The 27654-nt window shown below is 42.9% G+C and overlaps 1 protein-coding gene across 4 annotated transcripts in view; it reads right to left on the bottom strand.

The window, feature by feature from the left end:
* The window catches only part of WARS2 (tryptophanyl tRNA synthetase 2, mitochondrial), an 85371-nt gene that overhangs the window by 17943 nt on the left and 39774 nt on the right, over window positions 1–27654 (bottom strand). The gene's annotated exons all lie outside the window — the stretch shown is intronic.

The following is a 27654-nucleotide window of genomic DNA, read 5'->3' as shown; positions in this document are numbered from 1 at the left end:
ACAGGCCCAGGGATGTTTTTCAATAGCAGGCAGCTTGATATGCCCCTTCAGAGGAATGGGTCTCTTTTTTAACTATGGCTCCATTATTTTGGTAGGCTCTGAGAGCAGAGGTCTAGAATCCAGGCCTGCAGGAGCCCTGGATCTCTGAAATTGCTTCATCACCACCAAGTGAGACAGCAAAGCACCATCTCCCTAAACTTGAAGGACTGGCCCCACAGAATATTTTATCGGAGCACCCAAGGCCTGCGGCAGCCTGAATGACTCACACCTGCTACTTAAGCCAGGAAGTGATGCGGGTGGGCATCCAAGCAATTGGGCAGACTTTCTGCTGCTGCTACATTGGACCCTGCTCTCACTTATCTCCTGCAGTCGTGATCCCACCAAGTTCCTGATTCATGCTCTGCTCCTGACTTGATCCTCTCGCTCCTAACTCCTGCCTTGCTCTTGCTCCATGCTTGATCCTTGCCTCTCTCTGGTCCCTGTCCTTTCACTTTGCTCCAGACTATCAGCTGTCAGTTCTGCTCTACCTTGAAGTTCTGACTTCTGACTCAAACTCTGGCTCAATCCTTTGCTCTGGCATTTGGTATCTAACCCCAGCTCCAATCCTCAGCTTTGACTCCTGGTCCTGACTTTGGCTCAGCCCCCTGGCTCTGATACTTAGCAGTTGACCCCAACTCTCCCTGCACTTCTGTTCCCTGACCTGGATACCTGCTCTGCCCACTAGACATGATTCCTGCTCTGACTGCTAGGCCAGACTGCCCACGTCCTGGTTCCTGACATTTTACATACATGAAACCAACTGGAAAAGCATATGTCTCATCTGCATCTAGGAGTCAGTCCACACAGAGGACAGCAGTCTAATACTGCTACCAGTTACTCCATCAGTTCAAAGTGATACACATCTTTGGTGGTGATAGAGAGGTTCCTTACCAGTAAAACTGGCATTCTTCAAGTGTATTGCACCTGCATATTTGCTATGGAATCTATCTAGAGAGTAGTGTGCATTGGGGTCAACTGCCTCTCTCTCTACCCTTCCCTTGTGGAGGATTCAGAAGTTATTAAAGGGGCAACCAAAGACCCTAACCACAGAATATCAGGGTTGGAAGGGGCCTCAGCAGGTCATGTAGTCCACCCCCTGCTCAAAGCAGGACCAGTCCCCAGACAGATTTTTACCCCAGTTCCCTAAATGGCCCCCTCAAGGATTGAACTCACAACCCTGGGTTGAGCAGGCCAATGCTCAAACCATTGAGCTCTCTCTTCCCCCCTTTCAGCTCCTTCCCTAATTTTGGAATTATTTACCTTAGACTCTGACCAAGTGGTGGTGGGGGAGTGAATATAGAGAGGCAGTGCATTCAAAAACCAACAGCTAGTTGTAAGTAGCCTCTTTCCTTACAGTGGCTTCCACATATTCCCACCTGTTGGAGTTTAATGAGCATTACCCTTCCGCCCACGACCCTGGAACACAGGCTGAGGAGTTCTAAGTGAACAGGGACTCAGAATTGCCAAAGTGAGCATCAGTTCTGGATGGCAGGTCAAGATATATCAGAAGGGACCACAGCTCTGTTCTCCCAGATCAGAATGCAAGGGACAACATTTTATTTAGTTTATTTTTTTGGTGCTTTAAGTACATATAGAGCTTCAAGTACAGTAACTCCTCACTTAACGTTGTAGTTATGTTCCTGAAAAATGTGACTTTAAGTGAAACGATGTTAAGCGAATCCAATTTCCCCATAAGAATGAATGTAAATGGGGGGGTGGAGGGGGTTAGGTTCCAGGGAATTTTTTTTTTTTTGCCAGACAAGAGGCATTCTATACATTTTAAACAAGCAATTTAATACAGGTATAAGTTTTAAACAATTTTAAAGAAACAATGTAATACTGCAATCAGCTGGCTTGCAGCGTTTAGGAGGCAGGAGGGAGGGGGGGAAGAGCAAGGACTTGGCACGCAGGCTCCCCCTCCCTCCTCTCCCTGCCTCCTGCCTGGGGCAATCAGCTGGTTTACACTGTTCGAGAGGCAGAGGCGGGAGGGGGAGCCTGCGCGCCAAGTCCTCGTTCCTCCCCGCTCCCTCCTAAACACCGCAAGCCAGCTAACTGCCCGGGCAGGAGGCGGAGGGAAGAGGGGGAAGGCACTGATCTGTGGGGTCTGCCGGCGAGCGGGAGGTGCTGTGGGAATGGGGGGGCGTAGGGCGGCTGCCAGCTGTGGTGAAAGCAGGCAGCCAAACAACGTAAGAGTGGATCATTGCACAAGTTTAAATGAGCATGTTCCCTAATTGATCAGCAATGTAACAACGAAACAACGTTAACCGGGACGACTTTAAGTGAGGAGTTACTGTAACAGCTTTTTAAATTCTATGAGGACAGGGAGCCTACGTGGATGTTTCTTTGGATTAGTTGAATACTTTTTGATATATCCAGGTGAATAAACAGCTGACAAGTCTTAAGCATGGGTATAAAAAAAACTGCAGAAACAGGCTGGTTAGCAGAAATGGCGATGACTAGAGACTGGAAATGGGGATGAGAACACTGATCATAACACACTTATCATATGGACTATTGTTTATACAGGCCTGGCCATTAGGCTGGTATCTCAAAGTCTATCATGTAGCTACAACTATGAGGAATGTCTTCTTCTCTCCAACAAACTCAAACAAAGCAGACAAGAGCCTAGTGAAACAAGACTCCAACCCCAAATCAAAAGAAATATATGCACTAGAGAGAACACTCCCGGGGCAGCTAAGTGAATATGTCCCCCTTGTGGTATTTACAGCACAACCAAATGTGCTGCTATAAAAGAAATCCTATAAAACGTTTCCTTGGACACAGGTGTGAAGGGAAAAGCAATTATCTCTAGAAATCTTAGTGGTGCATAAGGCAGCCTTTTCACAGTGTTGCAAGGTGTGAAGACTACTGCCCTAAGCACGTGTGGGTGGAAGCTGGAATCATAACCCAGAAAGCTTGATAGAACTCAAAACACAGTTTTGAATGTTCAAAGTGTAATAGACAGCAATGTTAAAAGCAAGAGATTTGTTTGGTCAAAGATTGCTGCTTTTTAATAAGAACCATTAAACTTCCAACAAACTCTCTCATCAAGCCCGCTGGCAATCCAGAAGTCCAGATGTCAGCCTGAGAAGATGCAGGGGTAGAAGATCCAGTACATTGTAAAGTAATGCTAACAACAGATGGCAGATTTGTCTTCAAACATCCTACGAGACCTGGTTTTGGGCCCCACACTTCAAGAAGGATGTGGAAAATTGGAAAGAGTCCAGCAAAGGGCAACAAAAATGATTAGGGAGCTGGGGCACATGACTTATGGGGAGAGGCTGAGGGAACTAGGATTGTTTAGTCTGCAGAAGAGAAGAATGAGGGCGGATTTGATAGCTGCTTTCAACTACCTGAAAGGGGGTTCCAAAGAGGATGGAGCTCGGCTGTTCTCAGTGGTGGCAGATGACAGAACAAGGAGTAATGGTCTCAAGTTGCAGTGGGGGAGGTTTAGGTTGGATATTAGGAAAAAAAATTCACTGGGAGGGTGGTGAAGCACTGGAATGGGTTACCTAGGGAGGTGGTGGAATCTCCTTCCTTAGAGGTTTTTAAGGTCAGGCTTGACAAAGCCCTGGCTGGGAAGATTTAGTTGGGAATTGGTCCTGCTTTGAGCAGGGGGTTGGACTAGATGACCTCCTGAGGTCCCTTCCAATCCTGATATTCTATGATTCTACTGACAACATCTTGGCTCTATCCCAAATGATCTGCAGACAGATTTCCTGAACCTATGGAAATCAGAGGGAACACACAGAATTCCCGATTCCAGTCCAAAAAAGGGGACTCTGCTAATGACAATGGGTCTCGCTCAACTCTGAAGCAGAACTGGAGACAATAGATGTTCACCCTGGTAATAAAGATAGAGACCTGGTTGGGTCTCCACTTGCGTAACACATAGTATCAGCCAGAGGTAAGACATTTATGCTATTGTATGAAAATTGTGTTAAAAGAATTTGCCTGGGTATAGGTAAGTTCTGATCAAAAGAGAAAAAGATTCACTAGTTAAGCAAACAGATATCAACTCCAAACCCTTACGTGGAGCTTTTATCTCTTGCAGAATCCATAAACCTTACAAGGGCTGGGAAACAAGGTGAACGTCCCATCTAGAGATATTACTGTAGACTGTAAGAAAGGAGGATAAGCACGTTATCTTCACCTTCAGTATTTTGAATGACTTGATACATAAATAGCTCTGGTTTAATCAGTCTTATGGAGCTACAGGCATAGCTTGAGTAAATGTAGCACCCATTTACACTGTTATGGAAACTGTCTGTGGACCCAAGTCTAGATGAATGCCCTGTTGACAGAGAGATCAAGTCATGATAGCAGGGTTCTCTTTTGCTCTCATTTATGTGCTTAAAAGGAAAGCATTTAATAGATACTTTCAACGAGGTGGACTGATATAGCAGGCTCTGGTGTTTATCCCATGAAGAGGCGATACAATGTCAATGTCATCTTATAAGGAGCAATTTTCATGTACTGTGTGGCCAAGGAATAGTATAACAATTCTAAGCAAATTATGTTCTTAAACTCAGCGGAGAATCCCAGATTTATAAGTTAAATTCTTTCCCACTGGGCATTGTTACTTACCTAAGCAGTCAGGTTCAGGTAAATTTAAAACAAATCAGGAACCTTGGTGACACTGACATACAATCTAATACTCTCCTAATAAATTTCACTTCAGAGACTTTCAGCATTGGACGCAGGTGACCTGAGCAAACCCAGGGCCCTGAGTATTGCAGACATGGGACAAACAACAACTTGACGGGTGGCTTATCTAAGCTAATGGTGCTGAATCTCTGCCACCTATGTTGGTTCAGATGGATCCATGGATCCTATTGTCACCTGAGCTGGGTACAGAACCACTTCAACTAAGGTTGACCTTAGTGCCACTTACAGTGACCCATAAATTGGAACCAGGCCACTTCATTAAGTAGGTCACCAGGTCATGATTTTAGATCCTAAGCATTGAACTCAGTCAGCCTGGATGGATCCAGGGAAGTCTACAGTGTGGGAACCTCAGGAACACACTAGGTCAACCTATAAGGATCCAAGGACCTTACTGCTGGGAAGTCACTGACATACAATCACCTCCTCAGGTCCCTGTCACTGGGAAGTCACTGACATACAATTAGGTCAACACAGAGGGATCCAGGGACCTTGGTATTGCATTGATGGTGCCAGGCGCACCCAGATAAGACCAGGGAGGAAGACACTGCTTAAGCTGGGCACAGTCACTTAGGCTAGCAATGTCCAGACAAAGTTGATACTGGATTTAGATACTGCCAGATTTAGTTGACTGGGCCTGAGAGACACATGCCATGGGTAGGGGTGAGGAAGCCCTCTTGTTCCTGAAGGTCATTCAGATGATACCTATGCCCGAGGTACCATTTTTAATTTGTTTTTCTAATCTAAGAAAAACTGCACTAAGAAAAACAAAGAAATTGATGAGCAAAGTATCACAGGCACTGCTTGATATCTGAGCTTGCTGTACCTTTGGTGCTTAAAAAGGGAAGTGAAGTGTAGTTAGGGGCACTCCCCCTTTACAGCATCTGAATCCTCTTCAAACCAAGCAGAAGGAGGGGTAAAGTGGCCCCAATGGACAATGCTCTCAAGAAAGATTTCACAGCTCAACGCCAGGAGGTGATAATCCTAGAAGTGAGAACACACAGAAGCCACTCAGAGAACTAAAAGTTCCAACCTTGCTGATGACCCATGTGGGAGTCAGTAAAATTCCACACCGTGAATTTTTTTCAGTTTTCTCTTCTAAAATGTAAAGTTACATTTACACTCATGCACGCACACACACACTCATTAGCAGTTATGTAAGAGATAAGTTAAGGTTGTAAAATCAAGCACTCAAAGCTTAGGAAATGCTAGAATTAAGATTGCATACATGGAATGGGCCCAAATGAAGGCTATAGGGGCAACCTTAATTCTGGCATTTCCTATTCAGAAAATGAAGGAACATGCAATAAGTGGCCACTTGTGAAAAGTCTGGTCTAAGTGACTTGCCCAGCATCACACAGGAACTCTGTGGCAGAGGTGGGGACAGAATCCAATTCTCCAAGGTGGCATTCAACTAACTTAAACATGAAACCATCCTTTCTCTCCCTGGAATTCCCTGCCCCATCCAATACACACCTACCAACTTCTTCAACAGATGAAGTAAGAGGTCCCATAGATGCTAGCTTTACTAACTACACAGTTCTGATTCATTCCCCAAGCACCATCCATCCTGTGCACAGAATGATGCAGGTGTGCTGCAGGCAAAATACACCTTTACCTCGATATAACGCTGTCCTCAGGAGCCAAAAAATCTTACCGCGTTATAGGTGAAACCGCATTATATCGAACTTGATTTGATCCACCGGAGCGCACAGCCCTGCTCCTCCCCCCCGCCCCCGGAGCGCTGCTTTACCGTGTTATAGCCGAATTCGTGTTATATCAGGTGGCGTTATAACGGGGTAGAGGTGTAGTAATTAAAAGACTATCATAATGCATATGCACAAAGGGGCTGAATTAATGTTGCACAGGCAACCTTAAAATTGGTATTCCCTAACTTCTGAGTGCTTAACTTTGCAATGCTAACTTTTTAAAATGTAGTTTTGTATGAAGTTTCTCAATTAAAAAAAGCAAACTTAAAACCAGAAATTCCATCATGTACACCTATACCAGGGGTCTCAAACTCAAATGACCCCGAGGGCCGCATGAGGACTAGTGCATTGGCCCGAGGGCCGCATCACTGACACGCCCCCTTGCCCCACCCCCAATCCACCCCTTCCATGAGGCCCCGCCCCTGCCCTGTCTCTTCTCCACCTCCTCCCCTAAGCGCGCGGCTCCCCGCTCCTCCCCCCTCCCTCCTGGAAAGTGCTAAGCGCCACCAACAGCTTTTTCAATGCACTCTTCCAATCCTTGAAATATGTCACGTCTTGTTGTGATACCCTTCAGTGGCATTAAGTCTAGCAATTCTTCAGTTATATTCAAATTGCAGTCCACACCTCTAATGAACACTGCACACTGTGCGGTATCTCATACATCTGTACTCTCATCAAGAGCAATTGAAAATACTTCAAAGTCTTTTGCCATTTGAATCAATTGTTTTTGCACATTATCAGCTAAATCCGTTATCCTGCAGGCAACTGTATTTGCAGACAAGCTTATGCCTTCAAAAACTTTCTTCCTATCAGGACATAAAATTTCACTGGCCTTCATAAGACATTCTTTTATGAATAAGCCTTCTGTAAAAGGTCGCGATGATTTAGCTATCATTTCGCTTATCACAAAACTTGCTCTTACTGAATCTTCGCTAGACTTGTTAATCCCTGAAAATAAATTTCTTTGCTTGGCAAATGCTGCTTTAAGTTGCTGAACTTTTTCCTCTCGGATTTTTCCAGTGAATGCATCATATTTTTCACGGTGCATCGTGTCATAGTGCCGACGCACGTTATACTCCTTGGGAACAGCAATCGTTTGCTGACAAATAAGGTATTGAATTTTATCTTTTACCTCTGTGAAAAAATATAAATTCTCCCATTTGTCTTGGAAAACTCTTTTCTTCCATGAGTGTTCTTTTTTTTGACGAAGTCATTTCCAAGCAGTTTTAATAAATATATACACTCAGTAATGCACCTCACTCAAAGGACAAAACACACACTTAGATTTACTGCCTAAGGCTCTGGGAGGGAGTTTGGGTGGGGGAGGGGGTCTGGAGTGCAGGCTCTGTGCTCGGTGCAGGCTCCAGGCTGCGGCAGGGGGTGGGGGTGCAGGCTTTGGGACGGAGTTTGGGGATAGGAGGGAGTGCAGGGGTGAGGGCTGTGGGGCTGAGGGTGAGGGGTTTGAGGCATTGGAGAGTCTCAGGACTAGGGGAGGGGCAGCCTGCCCTGGCCCTAGTGCTGGGGGGTGCTAGGACCCTGCGGCAGCAGGTGATGCCGGAAGCCGGCATAGCGGAGGAGGAGTGGAGTCAGCGTGAGCTCCCGGGCAGGCTACCGGGCGGTGAGGGGGCAGCAAGTGGGGGCTGGTAGACACTGGGGGGAGGCGCGTGGGGGCGGCAGGTGGGGCCAGGGGAGAGACCCAGCCCCAAACATTGGGGAGCAGCGCGCAGGGAGCTTAGGCACAGAAAATAACTCGGGGAGGGGGGCGGGGGTGAGGGGAGTTTGGCGGCGACAGGAAGTAACTGGGGGAGCTCTGCGGGCCGCAGGGAAGAGCTCCGAGGGCCGCATGCGGCCCGCGGGCCGCATGTTTGAGACCCCTGACCTATACTGACTCCCATGTCTCCTGACTGGCAGTGTTGGAATCTTTAGGTAAAGTCTACACTTTGAGCTGGGAGTGTGAAGCCCAGCTCAAGACGACATATTTGGGCTAGCTCAATCAGATCAAGCCTGCTAAAACCAGAATAGTCATGACCATGCGACTGGTGGGAGGGGCTAGCTGCCCTGAGTACATGCCTAAGGTCTTGAACAGGTACATGGTTAGAGTGATTAGTCCCTCCTGCTGGTCATGCTGCTGCAGCTACACTCTATTTTTAGCATGCTAGCTGGATCAGAGCTAGTGCAAGTATGTTTCCTTGAGCAGGGCATCATACCATCAGCTTGAAGTTTAGACATACCCTCAGATTCACATCACAGACCTCTACCACTCAAGCTCATTCATAGAGTTTAAGGCCATAAGGGACAATTACACCATTTAGTCTGACCCTCCTGTATATCATAGGCCAACAAACTTCACCTACTTAGCCCAATAACTTTTATTTGATGGAAATATAACTTATATTTGACTAAAGCATATCTTTCAGAAAGGCATCCAGTCTTGATTTGAAGATATCAGGATATGAGAATCTACCACTTCCCTTGGTAGTTTGTTCCAGTGGCTAATCACTATCACAGTTAAAAAAATATACTTAATTTCTAATTTGAATTTGTCTGGCTTCAATTTCCAGCTATTGGTTCTTATCTTGTCTTTTTCTGCTAGATTAGGAGCCATTTTCTATAACAGAGTAACTGATAGCAGTTGTAGGCTGTTAACTACTATGGGGACCAGCTGGTTTCACAGCTATTTGCTGGACAAGAGAGGAAACACTGGGACTCTGGAATCCTAAATTCTATTTCAGGTTGTGGAGAGGAGTGTGCTCTAGTGATTCTATCCCCACAGCCTGCCTCTCACTCCTCTGAATCAGGCGGCTTCCTACTCCACATTACCTCAGCATCAGCATGGGAAGCCCTGATCACAGGCAAGACAATCTCCTTGCTCTCAGTTCCAGCACCAGGTATCACAGCGGGCCCCAGGAACCAAGAGGTACAACCACAGGGAAAGTTCTGCTCAGCCTCTGCAGCAGTGGGCTGAAGCACGCTGAGTGCAGACAATCTTCAGGTAGTTTAGATGCCAAACTAAACAAACCTCTATTGAGCATGTATAAATAGTGATTTTCAGAGACTTGTAACTTAGACAGATATGGATGGATTTTCATGGGGATAGCAAAAAGGCACTTCTCTCACATTCGGTGACAACACCCATCTCCACTGCCCCTCCGCCTCATACACACCCCAAATTTCAAAACTCTGCTCTGAAGCATTAAGGAACTAGATCTTCTCAACTAAATGGTTGTGAAATTTAACATTTGCAAAACAACCTATTTTTCCCAAATTGCATTTTCAAGAATGACTGATGCTTAAATTAAAAATAAAAATCAGGCACCTGGAATGAAAAATTTCAACTCCAATGATTAAAGTTGTGCAAAGTTGTAAGCAACTGAAAACAGGTTCTTATAAGAGAAAGTGTTTGGCAAAGTTAACTAGAGAGGTAACTATCAGCCCTGCTTATAGCAAAATTCATAAGAGATTACATACGCACAAGGTGATGTAAGTTGATCAGAAATTATGGGAAGAGAATGGAGGTTCAAAGGACATACTTGCAAATTGCTAAATTTCATAAGAAAGAGAAAAATCTAAGAGTAAAATCTTCTCTAAGCTTTCCACAAGTCTTGCAGCCTATTTTAACAAGCCAATGTAACTACAGTTCAAGCAACTGCATGAAGGAGCAGTCAGCAGATGTGTCTGTTGGATGGAGATGAAGAAAAACCAGAAAAAGACCATACATGGAGCAAAGCAAATGAACATCTTCCAACTCCCAAAGCAGCACTCAAGGATTTCTTCTCCAATGAGCAAAACCGCAATTTAGGAGATGTCACTGACTACATGTCAAGTCAACCTACTAGAACATCACTATTAGAAACCCTGACTAGCAGCTATCTAATCTAATCCATTAAATCCTGCATGTCAGCTCCAGCTGCTTTTGTGTCCTGAAGGATATAAATATCAAAAAATATTTCCTGCAGCTTGGCTCAAGATATTTTGAAGACTATCAGTCTTACAAATCCCCTATTTATTGTTTCCCTTAGGAAACTAGCTCTCTCTCATTTAGTAGTTTTCACCAAAAAACTAACCACATCCACATGATGAATCCCTCTATTTGGCCACCGAGACCACGCCTTTGCTAAATACATCAAGTTTGTGCTGTCGATCTGTTCTGTATGTTTGTGTGCTCAACTTCAAGTCTTCCCGTTTCTCTTCTCCCACTCCCACATCTTTCCAAATCTTTCACAAGCCAAAAAAACTTCATAACACTTCTCAGCAGGTTGAGACTGCAGCCTCCCCACTCCTAGCAGTGATGTAGAGGTTTCATGTCGCCTCACCTTCAATCTTCATTGCATCAAATCAGCTCAGCAACACGAGAGTATTTCCTGCTGATCACTGATAAAAGTTATTTCCAGTGCAAACTATTGGACCCTTTCCCTGTGGGGCTCACATTTGGTCTATATTTAACTTGTTTTCAGACTTTTAAAAACGTCATTGACATTTACAGCAAACATGGTTAGATGTGGATGATCCAAGCACTTTCCTGGAACTCCAGCATATGTTTCCCTTCGTTCATTCAAAGGAAACTTGTTCTGGTTTGCTGCCCAGTTTGTCCCTCTGTATAGACAAATGGCTTTTCAGTTGTCTACTCTTCTCTCTACACCTTAGGATTCTGTGATCATTTGCAATTCCCATGCTGCTCTAATAAAGTCACAATACTATAAAGGGCCAATTTCACCCTCTTCATGACATTTGACTTTATTAATAAACTAACACTAACAAATTGAGACCCAAACCTTCTCCCAAAGCTCGACTGTTTCTAGAGCTTCTCCTGTGCGGCAACTTCTCTCCGAGACTCTAGCTCTCTTCTACCAGCTGACTGCTGCACTCCTCTGATCACCACCCTTGTGGTTTCAGTGGAATGTACTTTGTCAGTTAAACCTGGCCAGTTGGAAAATACCTGCCACCTGTGGTGTTGCAGAAGGGCCAACGTCTCCTGCTCTTGGATGGGTTTCAAACACTCCCATATATCAAGGCTCTCCAGAGGGATTTCTTTCTTACTCTCCCAAATCAATTAAAGGGGCACTTAATGTTCCCTCATCAGCACAACAAATCATATTCACTCCCTTCTCCTTTTTATGGTAAGCCTTCATTCTAGCAACATGTACTGTTTGCACAGCTTCCCCGCCATGGGGGTTCCTTACATCGTAAGTGACCTCATTCACTCTATCAACTCAAAAGGTCCTTCCCAACAATCCTACATTTTGTTCCTCCTCCCTGGAATCAACACCAATACCAAATCACCTATGTCAAAAAGATCTCTCTTCAGCATGCCTGCCATACCAAGCTTTCTGAGTCACCTGATTTCTTTCAAGGTTTTGCTGCACTAAATCCATCATAGTCTTTAAATTCTCTTTAAAATAAATGACATACTCCCCTACAGGCTGTCTTGTCTCCTTTGTACTACCCTCCCAAGAGCCTCAAATCATCCCCTCACATGTCTTTCATAAAGGAGATCAAAGGGGGCAAAGCCAGTAGATTCTTGTGGTACACTTCCGTGTGCGAATAACACACAAGAGAGTAACAAATCCCAGTCTCTCTCTTGCCTGATAACATACATCTTCAGCATAGCTTTCAAAGTCCCATTAACTCTTTCCATCAGACCATTAGTTTCTGGATGATGAGAGCAGCCTTTATGAGTCTTATTTCACACAATTTCCATAACTTAAAATTTGCACTGTGGTCTGACAAAATATCTCTGGGAAAACTTACTCTACTAAAATGCTGAATAGGACAGTGGCAATGGTCTCAGCTTCTATATTAGATAGAGCTGTTTTCATGGTACCTGGTGGCAGAATCCACTACAACAAGAATATATTTCTTTTCAATCCCGGATGCTTTGGACACAGGCAAACACCACATTAATGATGGGCAATGGCTGCAAAGGTGCCTTGCAAAATCCTTTTAACTTCTCATGCTTCTGAGATAAGTCACAGCTCTTACAGTATTTTTTTTACTGTCTCACACATGTGAGACCAATAGAAATTCTGTTTACGTCTCTCATGGGTTCCTTTTACTCCTAAATGTCCAGCTTAAAAAAATCATGGCTTAACTGCAGAAATTCTGTCCTGTATTTATCAGGTACAAGCACCCTTTTGCAAACCTCAACAGTACACCTCTTTTTTCCTATGGAATCCTTTTGGTACAACAAAACTCCTTAAAGAAAAAAATCTAGCCTTTCATAGAATATCAAGGTTGGAAGGGACCTCAGGAGATCATCTAGCCAACCCGCTGCTCAAAGCAGGACCAATCGCCAAATAGCCCCCTCAAGGATTGAACTCACAACCCTGGGTTTAGCAGGCCAATGCTCAAACTACTGAGCTATCCTCCCTTTCCTGCCTCACCTGGCGTATTATTCTGAGCCGCAACCCTCTCTTGGTCCAGGGAAGGATCAGCCTGTTACGCCTCAATAAAGTCCTTTGGAGTGTCACTTAAATTCACAGCAGACTCTGGCAAAGCAGTGGAATTTTCAAATTTCTCCTCTGAAGACAAACTGCTACTCTCAGCTGACCAAGGACTGAGGGCATTTCCCTCCTCCCCACAGGTCCTCCTGCTGCCCACAGACAAAGCAGGTGTGGTAGAGCTATACTCTTTCTGGCTGCGAGTTATAACATCAACCTGCTTAGACATGGCTAAAATGTTGTTACCTATTAAAATATCAGCAGGGAGCAGATTTCTAATACCCACAATATCATCACCCTTAAAATCCTCCCACTCAAGGTGGATCTTAGCCAGAGGCACAGCTACAGAGCATTCAGCCAAAGCTAATATATTTAAACTCTTACCAGAGTGTTTGTCTTTCTCCCTTACCAAGCTTTCCTTGACCTAAGTGACTTGGGATGCTGAGTCCCTCCAGCCCTTATAGTCTATGCTATTTACCTTAGCATCCCTAATAAATCTTCACTGCCTTCCCAAGACTCAGTCCTTACATAGTTCACTGGGTCCTGCACCTTCTCTACTGCTGTCTCTGGTACCACTGTAGAGGCATCACAATAGGGGTTGTGGATCATAGGGTTACCTTGAGTTTTGGGCAAGCTGATTTTATATGGCCAGGAGCCTCAAAGTGATGGCAGACTGCCAGCCTTCTCTTAGGGTAGGGGGTTTTAAAACCTGGGCTCCCCTGGGGTTTCTTATCAACATTGGGTTTAGGTTTACTTCCAATCCCCTCCTCCCTCTTAAATGGGGTGACAGGGAATTTCCCTTCACCTGGGATTTGCATCCCGCATGGATGCTTGAATCAATATATTCATCAGGAATTTCTATAGTCTATGGAAGGTTTTTTGTCACAGATGGCTGCCTTTACCTCATCTGTAACTACCCATAACAACTGTTCTTGGGCCATCAGATCAAACAGTTTTTCATAATCACCTTCAGCCCTTACTCCCATTAGCCATTTTCTCATAAAATTACACATTCAACATGAATTACACATATATTCAACATGAGTGATACTGTCAAACATTTTTAAGATTTCTATACTTCAGTCAATAGGTCTCAGGGGTGATCTTTAATTTTTTTCAATACATTTTCTTTAAAATTCTCACACACCATAGCATCCTCCTCCTCCATATAATTAAAAACTTGTCTCACTATCCCAGTTAATCTGGTGACGAGGATAGGCATCCACTTATCCCCTGGGACCTTGTGGATTCCACACAGTCTCCAGAGGTGAACAGGAACCCTTCTAGGGCGACAAGGTAGGTCAGGTAATATCTTTTATTGGTCCAACTTCTGTTGGTGAGAGAGACAAGTTTTCGAGCTACACAGAGCTGTTCTTCAGGTGTGGGAAAGGTACTCAGAGTGTCACAGCTAAATACAAGATCGAACAGATAGTTCAGTGTAAGTAGTTAACAATGGTCCCTTAGAATATGTGCTAACACCCCTGTAGTCAAAGGACAAAAAGTGGGGACAGTGGGTTACAGATTGTTGTAATAAGCCATACATCCAGTGTTTTAATTAGGTGAATGATTTTTAGTGTCTAGCAGTTATGAATTTAAGTTCCCAAGCTTGTCTTTTGAAAGTGTTGTGCAGGCTTCCTTTGCAGATGAGGACTGATTGTTCACATATAGAGTGATCACTTTGTGGAAGTGTTCTCTCACAGGTGATATGTTGTTTTTGTCTCATCATTTTTTCCTGAGTTCATTCAAGAGCATAGTGATTGTTTAGTTTCATGCACATAGCTGTTATTGGGGCACTTAGTGCAGTGGATGAGGTATACCAAATGTTGCGATAGGCACATGTTGGACTCATAACTCTTGAAAGATGTGTTGTGGGGGGTGTTGGTCACTGCAGGTCAGGGAAGATGTCTTTCAGGATGGGGTCCCCAATGAGTATGAGTTGTAGTTAACATAAGAACGACCACACTGGGTCAGACCAAAGGTCCATCTAGCCTAGTATCCTGTCTTCCAACAGTGGCCAATGCCAGGTGCTTCAGGGGGAATGAACAGAATAGGTAATCATCAAGTGATCCATCCCATTCCCAACTTCTGGCAAACAGCGGCTAGGGACACCATCACTGCCCATCCTGGCTAATAGCCATTGATGGATCTATCCTCCATGAATTTATTTGATGATACCCCATATGGATTCCAGTGTGGCTATCAGGGTGATAACTAGGGGTGTGTGGTCAAAGACTCTTATTTCTGTATTGAAGCAGATTCTCTCTGGGCATTTAGGTGGGCCGTTCCAGGATGCGATCTACTTTTCTGGTGGAGTGTCATAGGAACTCTTCTATGCAGTTAGTCTCTTTGCTACTGTGGAGGAGGGAGAGGGTGTAATCACTGGCTGAGGAAACTCCTTTTGCTGCTCCAGTACTTTGACCTGCAATGTGTGAGCTTCCATCTGTTTCTGGCATGCCATCTCATCAGCTTCTAGCTGTTCCACATGTCTTCAGTGGGCTTTCTCCTTGACCTGTTTGTTAGCTGTGCATCACTGGTGGGCTCTCTCCTCAACCTTCTCACTGGTTTTGACTGCTGCTTGGATTGCCTCAGTCCCCCTGATCCGCAGCTCTGCCATCATTCTCTCATGCTTACGTTCTTCCTGGGCTGCCAAGTACTACAATCAGGCCAGTTCCCCAACAGTGTCTGGAGCAGCAGAGTCCTTGGATGCCTGGTCAAAACTTATGAGCAAAGCTCTCAGTTCCAGATTTGGGGCTTACCTTTTAAAAGATATTCCCCTCTCCATGCATGACTGTTCAAGGTCTTTTGTGACAAGACTATCATATAACAGAGGCCCTCTTACTGTATCTATTCTTTAATCTTTAAAACTCTCAATATCAAGTTTAAACTTAACTGCACTGGATTATGATCTATAAATCCAATTGACCAGTGGCATGTGATTTGGGCCAAGATTACACCAATGTCACACTGTCTGGAGTGGCTCATGAGCGAGAATACCAATTTCAGGGCAGACTGTTAAGAAGCAAGCACAAACCCCAAACTTGTTGTGCGTTCTATACATAGATTTCACCAACCAAGTAACAAGTGTAAACTCCTCAGGCACTACACAGCTGTAGCATGGTGTCAGAGTCCCCTTGGGCATTCCAATCTATCTTGCCACCCAGGGAAGCTTGACTCTGATAGATGGTCACTTAACATTAAAGATCACAAAATAAAATGTGTCTGTGTGGGCAGTCGGGGTATTTAGGGGTTGGGGTTGTGTAACTGAAGAGATACAAATAAAGTTTCAAAAAAGGGAAAGATTTGAGGGTTTATACATATTTCAGGAGTACCTGCAAGTGCTCCCAATACCCTCAAAAAATTCAAGAGACCTCTAAGAGTGTTTTCCATTTTTAGGCTGAACTACAAAGAGGTGTAAGGTTCTGTCAAAGCCTAAAGCCTGAGGCAACATTGACAAGGTTGCTGATAATGCACCTCCATATAATAAACAAATAGAAGAGAAAAATCACTAATGTATAAAGAAGAACAGAACCATGAACAATAAGCAGCAAATCAAGATTGCTTCTTTTGATTAATTCACAAAAGTTACTGGGTGAGAGGGAACCAATAGTAGTACTATCTGGATTTTAGGAAATTTGATATGGTATCTCAAATTCTTGCTCTTGAAATTAATACAAGTTGGCTTGAATAAGATCATTGTTAGATGGATAGTAGACTAGCTGAAGGACCAAAAATAAAGTGCAATGTACTGAGTTGGGGAAGATGGCTTGTGGATTGCTACAGGGATTACTTGTTATTACTTAGAGGAGGAAAGAGAAAAATATTTGCCTAACTGTATAATTTATGTTCACCTAATATTTAGGAGAAGCTTGTAGTACTTAAACAAGTGAAAGGTCAGAATAATCAGGTGCAGGTTGTGTTTTTTTCTCTCTCCTCCTTTATAAAGATGCAATAGAATATTTAAAGGAGAAGAGAAGGTTACTCACCCTGTGCAGTAACTGCGGTTCTTTGAGATGGGTGTCCCTGTGGGTGCTTCACTTCAGGTAATGGCTCGTCCTGTGCCTTTGATTGGAGAATTTCAGCAGAAGTGCCCTTTGGTCATGCTTACGCTGTCCCCCTCTTGGGGACACACCATCACCTAATGTGGAGCACCCACAATGACATTCCTCGAAGAACTATGAAATTACTCCCAACTGGAATGGCATTTGAATTAATATTGCAATGTGCCCAGAAAATTGGGGGGGGGGGGAAGAGAAGCTGGACTGACAGACATGGATATTAAGAGAAAAAAAATCCCTCTCCAGTTTAACCACGACTTTCAGATCCACCGTGTGGTATAAACTGCTCTGAATATCCTAGGGAGGGACAATTATCCGAATTAAAGTAACTATTCACATATTTCTTCTTATTAAATATAGTCTTTCTTGGTCCATGCCAGTTGAGTATACTTTAATGGATTTAGAAGTTACAAGTTATGTTTCTGAAAATGATCAGTTGTAAAGTAGTTTGTGCTAACATTTAAACTGTCATCTTTTGGCTTCAGAATTGAGACCCCACTGAGATGAATAGGTAAATTCCCACCTTCAGAGTTCTGCTTCAATTCACCTGCGGATTGCAAGAGGGCATCCAGTTACATTCAAAGGTCTATCACAACCAGAAGGGCTAGAAACTTAATTCTCTTTAGAAACTGCAGATTTAATTCTGCAGAAACTGATGGAGCTCTCAGAGAAGTAGTGCTATGACATCAGTCAGTACCTGCTGAATCCAACCTTTGGATAAAAGTTTTGATTGCTCTTTAGACATCAACCATGCATCCATTTTGACAGCTGGGTAGACAGATCTTTCGGTAGGATATCCTGAGATCTCCGAACAATATTTGGCTTGGGAACAAAGGCAGGATCAGTCCATAAAATCATTGTTTTTACTGTAAGTGCAATAATGGGACTATGTCTAGAGTCACTAGTTTTGAAATTCTTCTAACCAGTGATCACTGTACAAAAAGGCTGCTTTAGTGGAAAAAGAAAATAAGGAAATTGAGCTCAGGTGTTGAAATGATGAAAGGGTTAGGGCTGCAAGGGCAGAGTTAAGGCTCCAGACTTTGAACAAGTTATGGACTGCAGAGATGCTGCCTTTGACAATTTTCTTACAGGAGGAATAGAAACATATGCTCTGGTCTGTCTCATCCAATTATACTGGCAATTACTGAGACAAAGCCCTTCAAGGAACTAGGTTTTATCCCTAATAATCAATTTTGAATACATTATAAGAAGTTATTATATTGATATAATCTGCTCATTTGAACCCCAATGTATTCATTTTAGTAGCCTGGAAAGTAATATACTGGTTGAGTCCTCTCAGGGTGCCATAGCAGTTTCAAATGGACATTTTGGAGTACCCTTGCTAGGTCAGTCTTTTCCCTTTAAGCTTTTAAGCTGCTAGACAAGTCTTCCTGGCTCACGGAGAAAGATCACATGCTGGATAAACAAGTCTGATCTTATTAAAATTCCCATTAGTTCTGATGTTAGGACAATAAGGTTTGAAAAAACAGCGGCTCCTTGACCTGTGAGGTGCAATGAGAAGTATATTGGCTTCCTCCTTGATTTTCCAGACTACCATGTTTTGACAAAGCTGAGACATAGCTTTCCCTGGACCACCCTGTCCAGCTCTGTGATTGTTTCTTGGTGTAAAATGGTGTCTCAGCTGGATTCGACAGAACATTTGTAATTTTGTTCCCCACTTCATTATTTACATAGCCCATGATGTTGTGTCATCTGACTAGAATGTGACAGGTTAATTGTGTCATCTCACTGGAATATAACAGATTAATTGGGAATTCTGCATTTAATGCAAACTAGGACAATGGCCATGAGTTCAAGGCAATTCATACTCATGACTCACTTCAGGGGCGATCATTGTTCTTATGTAACTGGAGATGAAATGCAGACAGCCCAGTCTGAGATGCTTGTTCCCATCCAAATAATTGGGAACAGTTTTGTTTTTCTGATTATTTGGGCCTCAAATTTCAGTGCTGAGCAACAACCTCAACTTTGTAAGTCAATAAAATAAGTCTGAACAAATTCCATGTTCATGATTACATTAGACTGGTTGAAAAATAGGTAGAAATTTTCATTAAAAGTCTCAAAAAACTGTTTAATCAAAATTCAAAATTCTGATGAAAAATTCCATATAAATTGTGAATTCATAAGTATTTAACCAATTCTATGTGGCATTAAGGAGGGCTTGAGAGTGAGCAGTTGATCTCACATCCTATAGAACAGGAGTTCTCAAACTTTTTCACAGTGTGGACAACATTTTAATACAGAGATTGTGAATATGGGGAGAGGTGGTCTGTACAGCCACAAAAAAAAACCACACAAAAAGTGTTGATATGGGAAAGTAGTTAATATATTTTTAGCTTCTTTAATGCAGTTTAGCAGCTGGAAATAAGGACCAGGCAGCACCACACAATCGGTCACATTTCTGAGCAAGTGCTCTGTGGATCACAGTTTGGAAACCTGCACTACAGATTTGATCTGTAAAGGAGGGATTAGGAAAGTAATCTTCATTGGCACTAACTTTTCTTGTTCCGCAAATGAAGCCATCTTAGTATTTTGGGTAGAATACTGGACTCTAAAGATTGTGGTAAAAAAATCGCTGGCTGAAGAGCAAAAAAGTGATGGAGCAGGATAGACAAGGCAGCACAAAGCTGCAGGAAGGAGGCTGTAGTGGCAGCAGCCTGAAGAAGCTGATGTCTTCCCTGAGCTCATCCAGACATCTGAATGCATTTCCTGGTGGAATTCAAAGCCATCCAGAGGAAGACGCTCACTTGCACAGAGTCTTTCAGATTAGGCCAAAGAGAATAAGGGCCTGTGAAGAGTCCCGGCACAGCCTGTCATAACTGGTAAGGAATCCACATTCCAAGAGGCAGTGATGGATTCTGTCCTGGCTTATCAAGAAAGGGTAAAACTGTCCCAGAACAGTCACTTGCACAGATAGGGATAAATGTGAAAACATTTCTTATCAAAATTTGGTAGCCACCTCCATGCAGACTTGGGGCTGAGATGAGATTAAAAGGATAGGTCATCCTATCAGCAGCAAGTTAAACACACCACGAACATGAGATTAGGTGTGTACTGGGGAGGAATCTAATGGTATGTGAAGATGGACCTCAGGAACTGAACACAGGAAATCTACCTGCAAAGAAGTGCAGTTTTCTAGGCAGAATCATACTCTCTGAACCACCTGGGAATCAGCTGTCAAAGTTTGAGTGGAACCTTTCCCAACAGTTTCCCAGACCAGGAAGCAACGGGCACAGAAGTTGTCTGGTGAATGAAAAAAATGACCTGCTTATTAGTGATTCAGACATTTGCAGGTCTAGGGTCTATCCTCTGTCAGAGAAGAAGCTAAAACGGAGGGGGACAAGGATGGGAACAGAATTCTATACAACAAATGTCACTTCTACTCTAGTAAATTGAAGAATTGAGCTAGCTCTCTGCAAAAATTATAATGGAGAAAGGAGGCGAGGAAAAAAGAGCAGAGACAGGGCTGATATTCTTCAAAAAGTATATGTCAATGGCCAAGAACTTATACTAGGAAAAATGTTGACCTGAATGTTCCTGTCTGGACTGGGCTGCCCAAGATGGACTCCATTCTCTAGAAGAGGAGACAGAGGAAAAGGAAGATATGGAAAAGCTCCTTCTGGAGAAGAATCAGGACAGGGTTTTACAGCTGATTCAGTTGTTATGAGAGAGGGCATTTCTAGGAGTTAGAATTGCTTTACCCCTTAGACAGCTTCTCACCTTTATGAGGGCAGAAATTTGTGTCTCATTAATGGTTTGGATATTCCAAAATCATAGCGAAAGATAGCAATGCCCCAAGGTGGAAGTGCCTATAGCCCTAGTCACCAAGAATGCCCATCACAACAAGGCACAGAGAAAGCAGGCTCCATCCTTACAAACCGAAGGAGAAACTAGTCCTACAAAGAGCAAAGCGACGGACAGCCTCTTACCTCCCAATTCCTGGTGATAGTTATCTTCTTCCACTTTTATTCTAATGCAGAAAGAGGGGACAGTTGTCTTTCATTTCACGTATACCTCTCACTGGAAGCCCTAACAAAGTTATCAATGACAAAAAATCCATTTTCCACAATTATATTTAATCTTTCTTATGGCACTTCCATCATATGTGGTATGCATCATTACTGCATTACATATCTTTTAGCATAACAGGAGAAGAATGTTACTGAAAGCATATTTTGAGATTATTTGGTTTTAGGGTAAACAGCACATCACATATTGACACTAAAAGCACATACCAGGGACACCACCATCCTATCCCATATCTTAGACAATGATTCATTGTAATCTAGGGAAGTCATCCAGCCATTAATTTACATGTAGACTCCATGTCAAGACTTATTAACTTGTGTAAATTCTGAAATAAGCACTTTTGTTTTACAGGAATATTTATTACTCCTCTGTGACCTGTTGTTTTCTTATTAAATCCCTTAAACTGGGATTCTTAGTGCTTGGTTTGAAAATAATGGTGGGACTTTTACTTCTTTCCTTCAGACTCTATTCTAGTGTCTAACAGATTTTATACTAGGAAGTTTTTCTAAATAGTCATCTTAAAAATTTCCTTTGCTTGATTTCAGTCTATCACAGCTAGTTATACCGAACCACCTTGCACCACCCTAAATAATTATTTGGGATCCTAGATAATTATACATTTAAAATACTTCTAGACTATCACTATGGCTCCTTTTAAGTCACCACTTAGTCAGCCTACATAGATTTTGTTTTTATATAGCAATACCTATATTAGTATTAGGCATACTACCTAACATTATTACATGCATAAAGCCTAATATTTAAGTGTCTCAACCCAGCCTCCATTTGTACCCATGTCATTGACACACTATCACTTGTACATGCAAATGATAGAATCTTCATGCACAAAACCTGTTTTCACCAAACCTACCCTTGATTTTCATGTGCGAATGAACTGCGTGTGTGTTTATGTGCACAAATGGAGCCCACATTTGTAGACCTTAATTTCCTCATATTAAGCAACATATTGGCCTTAATTTCTTTGTAAAAAAACCCATTCACTGCTACTGCACTGACATATTTGTTAATTTTACCCATTCTTGAATTTTATTTCTTCCTTGCTGAGTGAATTTAGTAGTTCAAGTTATCAGATTGAGAACACTAGGGAATCTGCACAGGTACAGAACAGGCTGTAATGATGATCTTGTCAGTACTATGAATTCTCCTTGTCTTTTTTGTGACACAATTGTAGTACATCTTGTAACATACACAAAGGTATGACACTAGATTTACATGACTGCCAAATGTCATTTGTTTTCAGCAAGTCTAAATTTTGTTTCCATTTAAACAATTTAGTGCCAATCTGGATAGCACAAACACCTCTCTTACTGTTCGTCAGTGTTCCGATGGAAATTTAAAGTCTCCCAGAATCCACTGCTTCTGAGAGCTGTACTGGCAACTGTGGAATAGTTACTTCTCAAAGAGCACTGCAATTGAAACAGTTTTGAACATCAGTAGCGTGGCCATAGGCAAAACTGCAATGGTTCAGAATGTGATTCAGCATGTCCAGATACAGCGAATTGTTTGTGCTTCAACTGTTCTGACCCTCTACTTCCATTAGGAATTACCGAGATCACTAGCATAGACAGTGCATCGGTAACTTTGAACATTTTTCCATCAATGGATAATTGGAGCATATTAATACCAAAGGTCAAAGGTACCAGAGTCAATTTAATTGAGGCCAGTCTACCCACTGCATAATGTGAAGAGTCACCACTGGCAGTAACTATGTTTGAGAATGTTTCCTTGTCAATGTTAAATGTTCTTGAAATCCAGAGGTTCCTATTAAGATCCTGACTCTGAACCATGGCTCTATAATAACAATTACAATTCTCTTGAATTTGATACCCCAAAATGGATGCAAGCTGTTGTGTGTCATTTATAATTGGCTTAATGAGAAATGAAATATAATGGATAGTTTGTAGTGTATAGTTACTAAGAGAATACTAAAAACTAAGGGCCTGATCCTGCAAGGTACAGAGCATCCTAAACCCCTAAGGATGGCAAAGGGAGCTCAGGATATTCAGTGTCTCACAGACTGTACTAAGAAATTGCCTTCTCAAGGGACTTTGAAAGAATCAACTTCTGTATTGCTTATACTGTGCAAGATGCATAAAGCCTTCCACCATCAGCTAGAGACTAGGAGCCTTATTCCGACACTCGCTGAAGTCAAGGGAATCTTTCCATTACATTCTAAGGCTTGGTTCAAGGCAGACTGGACCACATTAGCTCAGCTTTCAGACTTCTGTGATGTCATCAACCCAATCCTCAAGTTGCTGCCCAAGTCTTCTAATAAAATGTTAGAAGACAGGACACAATATTCATTTTTTAATGTAAATAATACAAACAACCCTTAAACCATTATGAAGTCAGCTTTATTACAAAGGAGAAATAAGATTTAAAAAATGTATTAGTTTAAAATTTCACCTTTATAGCTCTGTAGGTAACATTCTTACACCTGTTTCCAAATTTGGGAGTACAACATGGAGAGTCATGTCAAAAATTCATACAATAAAAATGTGAAGGGGAATGTTTTGCAAACAAAATCCCAGTTGCTTTACATTTGAGATCAAGAGAACACTGAACTGGCTTCAAGTTTACATCTAAAGATTGAGAAAAAAGAATGTAAACTGGTGTAGCTTTACTGGCATAGGATTATTCCTGGGTCACCTACTTATGTCAAGCCTCCTTTGGCCAGAGGCCTTGCATGGCTAAATTGAAATCTTACAGATCTTAGCCTGTAGGCCTTGCATTACAGCCTTACCTTGCTTATATATCTAATACACACTCACCACTCAAAAATACTTGTCAATATATTGAATTGATAGTTGAATTCATAGTTCTGTGTTAAACAGTGTCCCCAACGAGTGAGTCTGGTTCCTGTGTTGCTACAGTTTTACAATCAACAGAGTGAAAATCACCCTTACAATTCTTTTAAGTTGGGGCACCCTAGGAGTACAGGAAGAACAAATACAGTGACCACAAACATGAGGGGGAAAGGAGTCCAGGAGAGCTGGCTGTATTTTAAAGAATCCTTATTGAGGTTGCAGGAACAAACCATCCCAATGTGTAGAAAGAATAGTAAATATGGCAGGCAACCAGCTTGGCTTAACAATGAAATACTTGCTGATCTTAAACACAAAAAAGAAGCTTACAAGAAGTGGAAGATTGGACAAATGACCAGGGAGGAGTATAAAAATATTGCTCAGGCATGCAGGAGTGAAATCAGGAAGGCCAAATCACACTTGGAGTTGCAGCTAGCAAGAGATGTTAGGAGTAACAAGAAGGGTTTCTTCAGGTATGTTAGCAACAAGAAGAAAGTCAAGGAAAGTGTGGGCCCCTTACTGAATGAGGGAGGCAACCTAGTGACAGAGGATGGGGAAAAAGCTAATGTACTCAATGCTTCTTTTGCCTCTGTCTTCACGAACAAGGTCAGCTCCCAGACTGCTGCACTGGGCAGCACAGCATGGGGAGGAGGTGACCAGCCCTCTGTGGAGAAAGAAGTGGTTCAGGACTATTTAGAAAAGCTGGATGAGCACAAGTCCATGGGGCCGGATGCACTTCATCTGAGGGTGCTAAAGGAGTTGGCGGATGTGACTGCAGAGCCAATGGCCATTATCTTTGAAAGCTCCTGGCGATCGGGGGAGGTCCCAGATGACTGGAAAAAGGCTAATGTAGTGCCCATCATTAAAAAAAGGGAAGGAGGAAGATCTAGGGAACTACAGGCCAGTCAGCCTCACCTCAGTCCCTGGAAAAATCATGGAGCAGGTCCTCAAGGAATCAATTCTGAATCACTCAGAGGAGATGAAAGTGATCAGGAACAGTCAGCATGGATTCAGCAAGGGCAAGTCATGCCTGACTAACCTAATTGACTTCTATGACGAGATAACTGGCTCTGTGGGTGAGGAGAAAGCAGTGTTGTTCCTTGACTTTAGCAAAGCATTTGATACAGTCTCCCACAGTATTCTTGCCAGCAAGTTAAAGAAGTCTGGGCTGGATGAATGGACTGTAAGGTGGATAGAAAGCTAGCTAGATCGTCGGGCTCAACAAGTAGATATCAATGGCTCCAGGTCTAGTTGGCAGCTGGTATCAAGTGGAGTGCCTCAGGGGTTGGTCCTGGGCCCGGTTTTGTTCAACAACTTCATTACTGATCTGGATGATGGTATAGATTGCACCCTCAGCAAGTTTGCGGATGACATTAAGCTGAGGGGAGTGGTAGATACGCTGGAGGGTAGGGATAGGATACAAAGGGACCTAGACAAATTAGAGGATTGGGCCAAAAGAAATCTGATGAGGTTCAACAAGAACAAGTGCAGAGTCCTACACTTAGGACAGAAGAATCCCATGCACTGCTACAGACTAAGGACCAAGTGGCTAGGCAGCAGTTCTGCAAAAAAGGACCTAGGGGTTACAGTGGACGAGAAGCTGGATATGAGTCAACAGTGTGCCCTTGTTGCCAAGAAGGCTAACGGCATTTTGGGCTGTATAAGTAGGGGCATTACCAGCAGATCAAGGGATGTGATCATTCCCCTCTATTCAGCATTGGTGAGGCCTCATCTGGAGTACTGTGTCCAGTTTTGGGCCCCACACTACAAGAAGGATGTGAAAAAATTGGAAAGAGTCCCGCAGAGGGCAACAAAAATGATTAGGGTCTGGAGCATATGACTTATGAGGAGAGGCTCAGGGACCTGGGATTATTTAGTCTGCAGAAGAGAAGAACAAGGGGGGATTTGATAGCTGCTTTCAACTACCTGAAAGGGGGTTCAGAAGAGGATGGATCTGGACTGTTCTCAGTGATACCAGATGACAGTACAAGGAGTAACCGTCTCAAGTTGTAGCGGGGGACGTTTAGGTTGGATATTAGGAAAAACTTTTTCACTAGGAGGGTGGTGAAGCAATGGAATGGGTTACCTAGGGAGGTGGTGAAATTTCCTTCCTTAGAGGTTTTTAAGGTCAGACTTGACAAAGCTCTGGCTGGGATGATTTAGTTGGGAACTGGTCCTGCTTTGAGCAGGGGGTTGGACTAGATGACCTCCTGAGGTCCCTTCCAACCCTGTTATTCTATGATTCTATGGAACACAGTTACAATTAAGAAATCTTGTTTGTATTACAAGTTATAAAACTGTAGCTACACAGGAGCTGGAATCACTCACTGGAGACACTGGGGTTTAACACAGATCAATCCAATTTAATTAGAGGCTACGCTGACTTCCCAAAAGAACTCAGCTATGATGCATACAATCACTTGGGTGAAATGAAGGCTTGTGACAGACTGGTTTCTGGTCTGTCAATAATTCAAATTTCCTATAAAGGAGAAATACTGGTAAAAAGGAATTATGGGCAAAACATAATACCTGCCTCAAAAAAGTCAGTGAGATATCTCTTGGTCAACACCTATGGTCAGGTACAGAAAACATCTGAAGCTATTTAGCATCCCAAACTTATTTCTGATAACAGTCATTCACCCAGGGTAGGTCTACACTGGAGGAAATTTTACATTTGACTTAATTGGCAAACATATAATATATTATACACACATATACACACACACACTAATGACATTCCACAAAACTGCCTGTAGACTTGTCCAAACTAGGATGTACAAATATGTTAGCTAACTTAAGCTAGTTAACAGTCAATTAATGAAAGTTAAAAAATGTGTGTAGACAAATTTCCAGAGGATGGTATGCTATAAATGCGGGTTGAAAAGTTAACTAATATAAAATAAACATACCAGGAAGAAGAAAAAAAGGAACCTCTGAACTGGTTTACCAAAAGAGGATAACTAGAGCAGTGGTTCTCAACCAGAGTCCTGGAGGGCTGTGAGCAGGTTTCAGGGGGGTCGACCAAGCAAGGCCAGCCCCACAGCATGGGTCTGAAGCCTGGGGCCCTGAGCCCTGCCACCCAGGGCTGAAGCTGAAGCCTGAGCAATGTAGCTTCGCAGGGACCCCTGTGGCATGGGGCCCCAAGCAACTGCCCTGCTCGCTACCCCCTAATGCTGGCCCTGGCTTTTACATGCAGAAAATAAGTTATTGTGGCACAGGTGGGCCGTGGAGTTTTTATAGCTTGTGAGGGGGGATGGGGGGGGGGTCTCAGAAAGAAAAAGGTTAAGAATCTCTGAACAAGAGAATGACTAACACACAGTGGACATTTAATAGATAGACAACAGTCTCTCTAGGGAGGTGATTATCTGCATAAATACCTTTGTGAGGGATGCCAGATATTATAAACAGGCAGGCTAGCATGTTTAGGATCAAAAGGACCAGTTTAGTTTATCCATATCTGTATTAGAAAAGTTGCATCACCAACTTAAATCAATCCAGTTAACTTGGTGCCAGCCCCGCGGCACTTAAGCAAAGGTTCGGCCAGTTTAAACCATGAGATAATTTCTCAAATAGAAATAAATAGGTTTAGTCAAAAGTTGGACTGGTTTAAGTGCATCTACATTAGAAGTCTTCACTGGGTTAACTGGAGGGATTTAAAATCCATTTAGTTAAGCCAGTGGAATTTTCTAATGTAGAGCAGGCCTTAGTAGTTATAGTAATACTAGTGAAGGAAGGTTATATGAAATCTATCCTACTTGAGAATCTCACTAAAAAGGGCAAGGAATTAAGGAATTCTCTAAGGTTTGTCTTTTGCAGCACTTCTGTTTGACAGATGCACAGGAAACTCCAGACAAACCATGGACAAGAACCAAGT

The sequence above is a fragment of the Mauremys mutica genome, chromosome 1 (assembly GCF_020497125.1).
Source record: "Mauremys mutica isolate MM-2020 ecotype Southern chromosome 1, ASM2049712v1, whole genome shotgun sequence".
Lineage (NCBI taxonomy): Eukaryota > Metazoa > Chordata > Testudines > Geoemydidae > Mauremys > Mauremys mutica.
The sequence above is the reverse complement of the archived record's forward strand: the minus strand, read 5'-3'. Positions and strand labels throughout refer to the sequence as shown.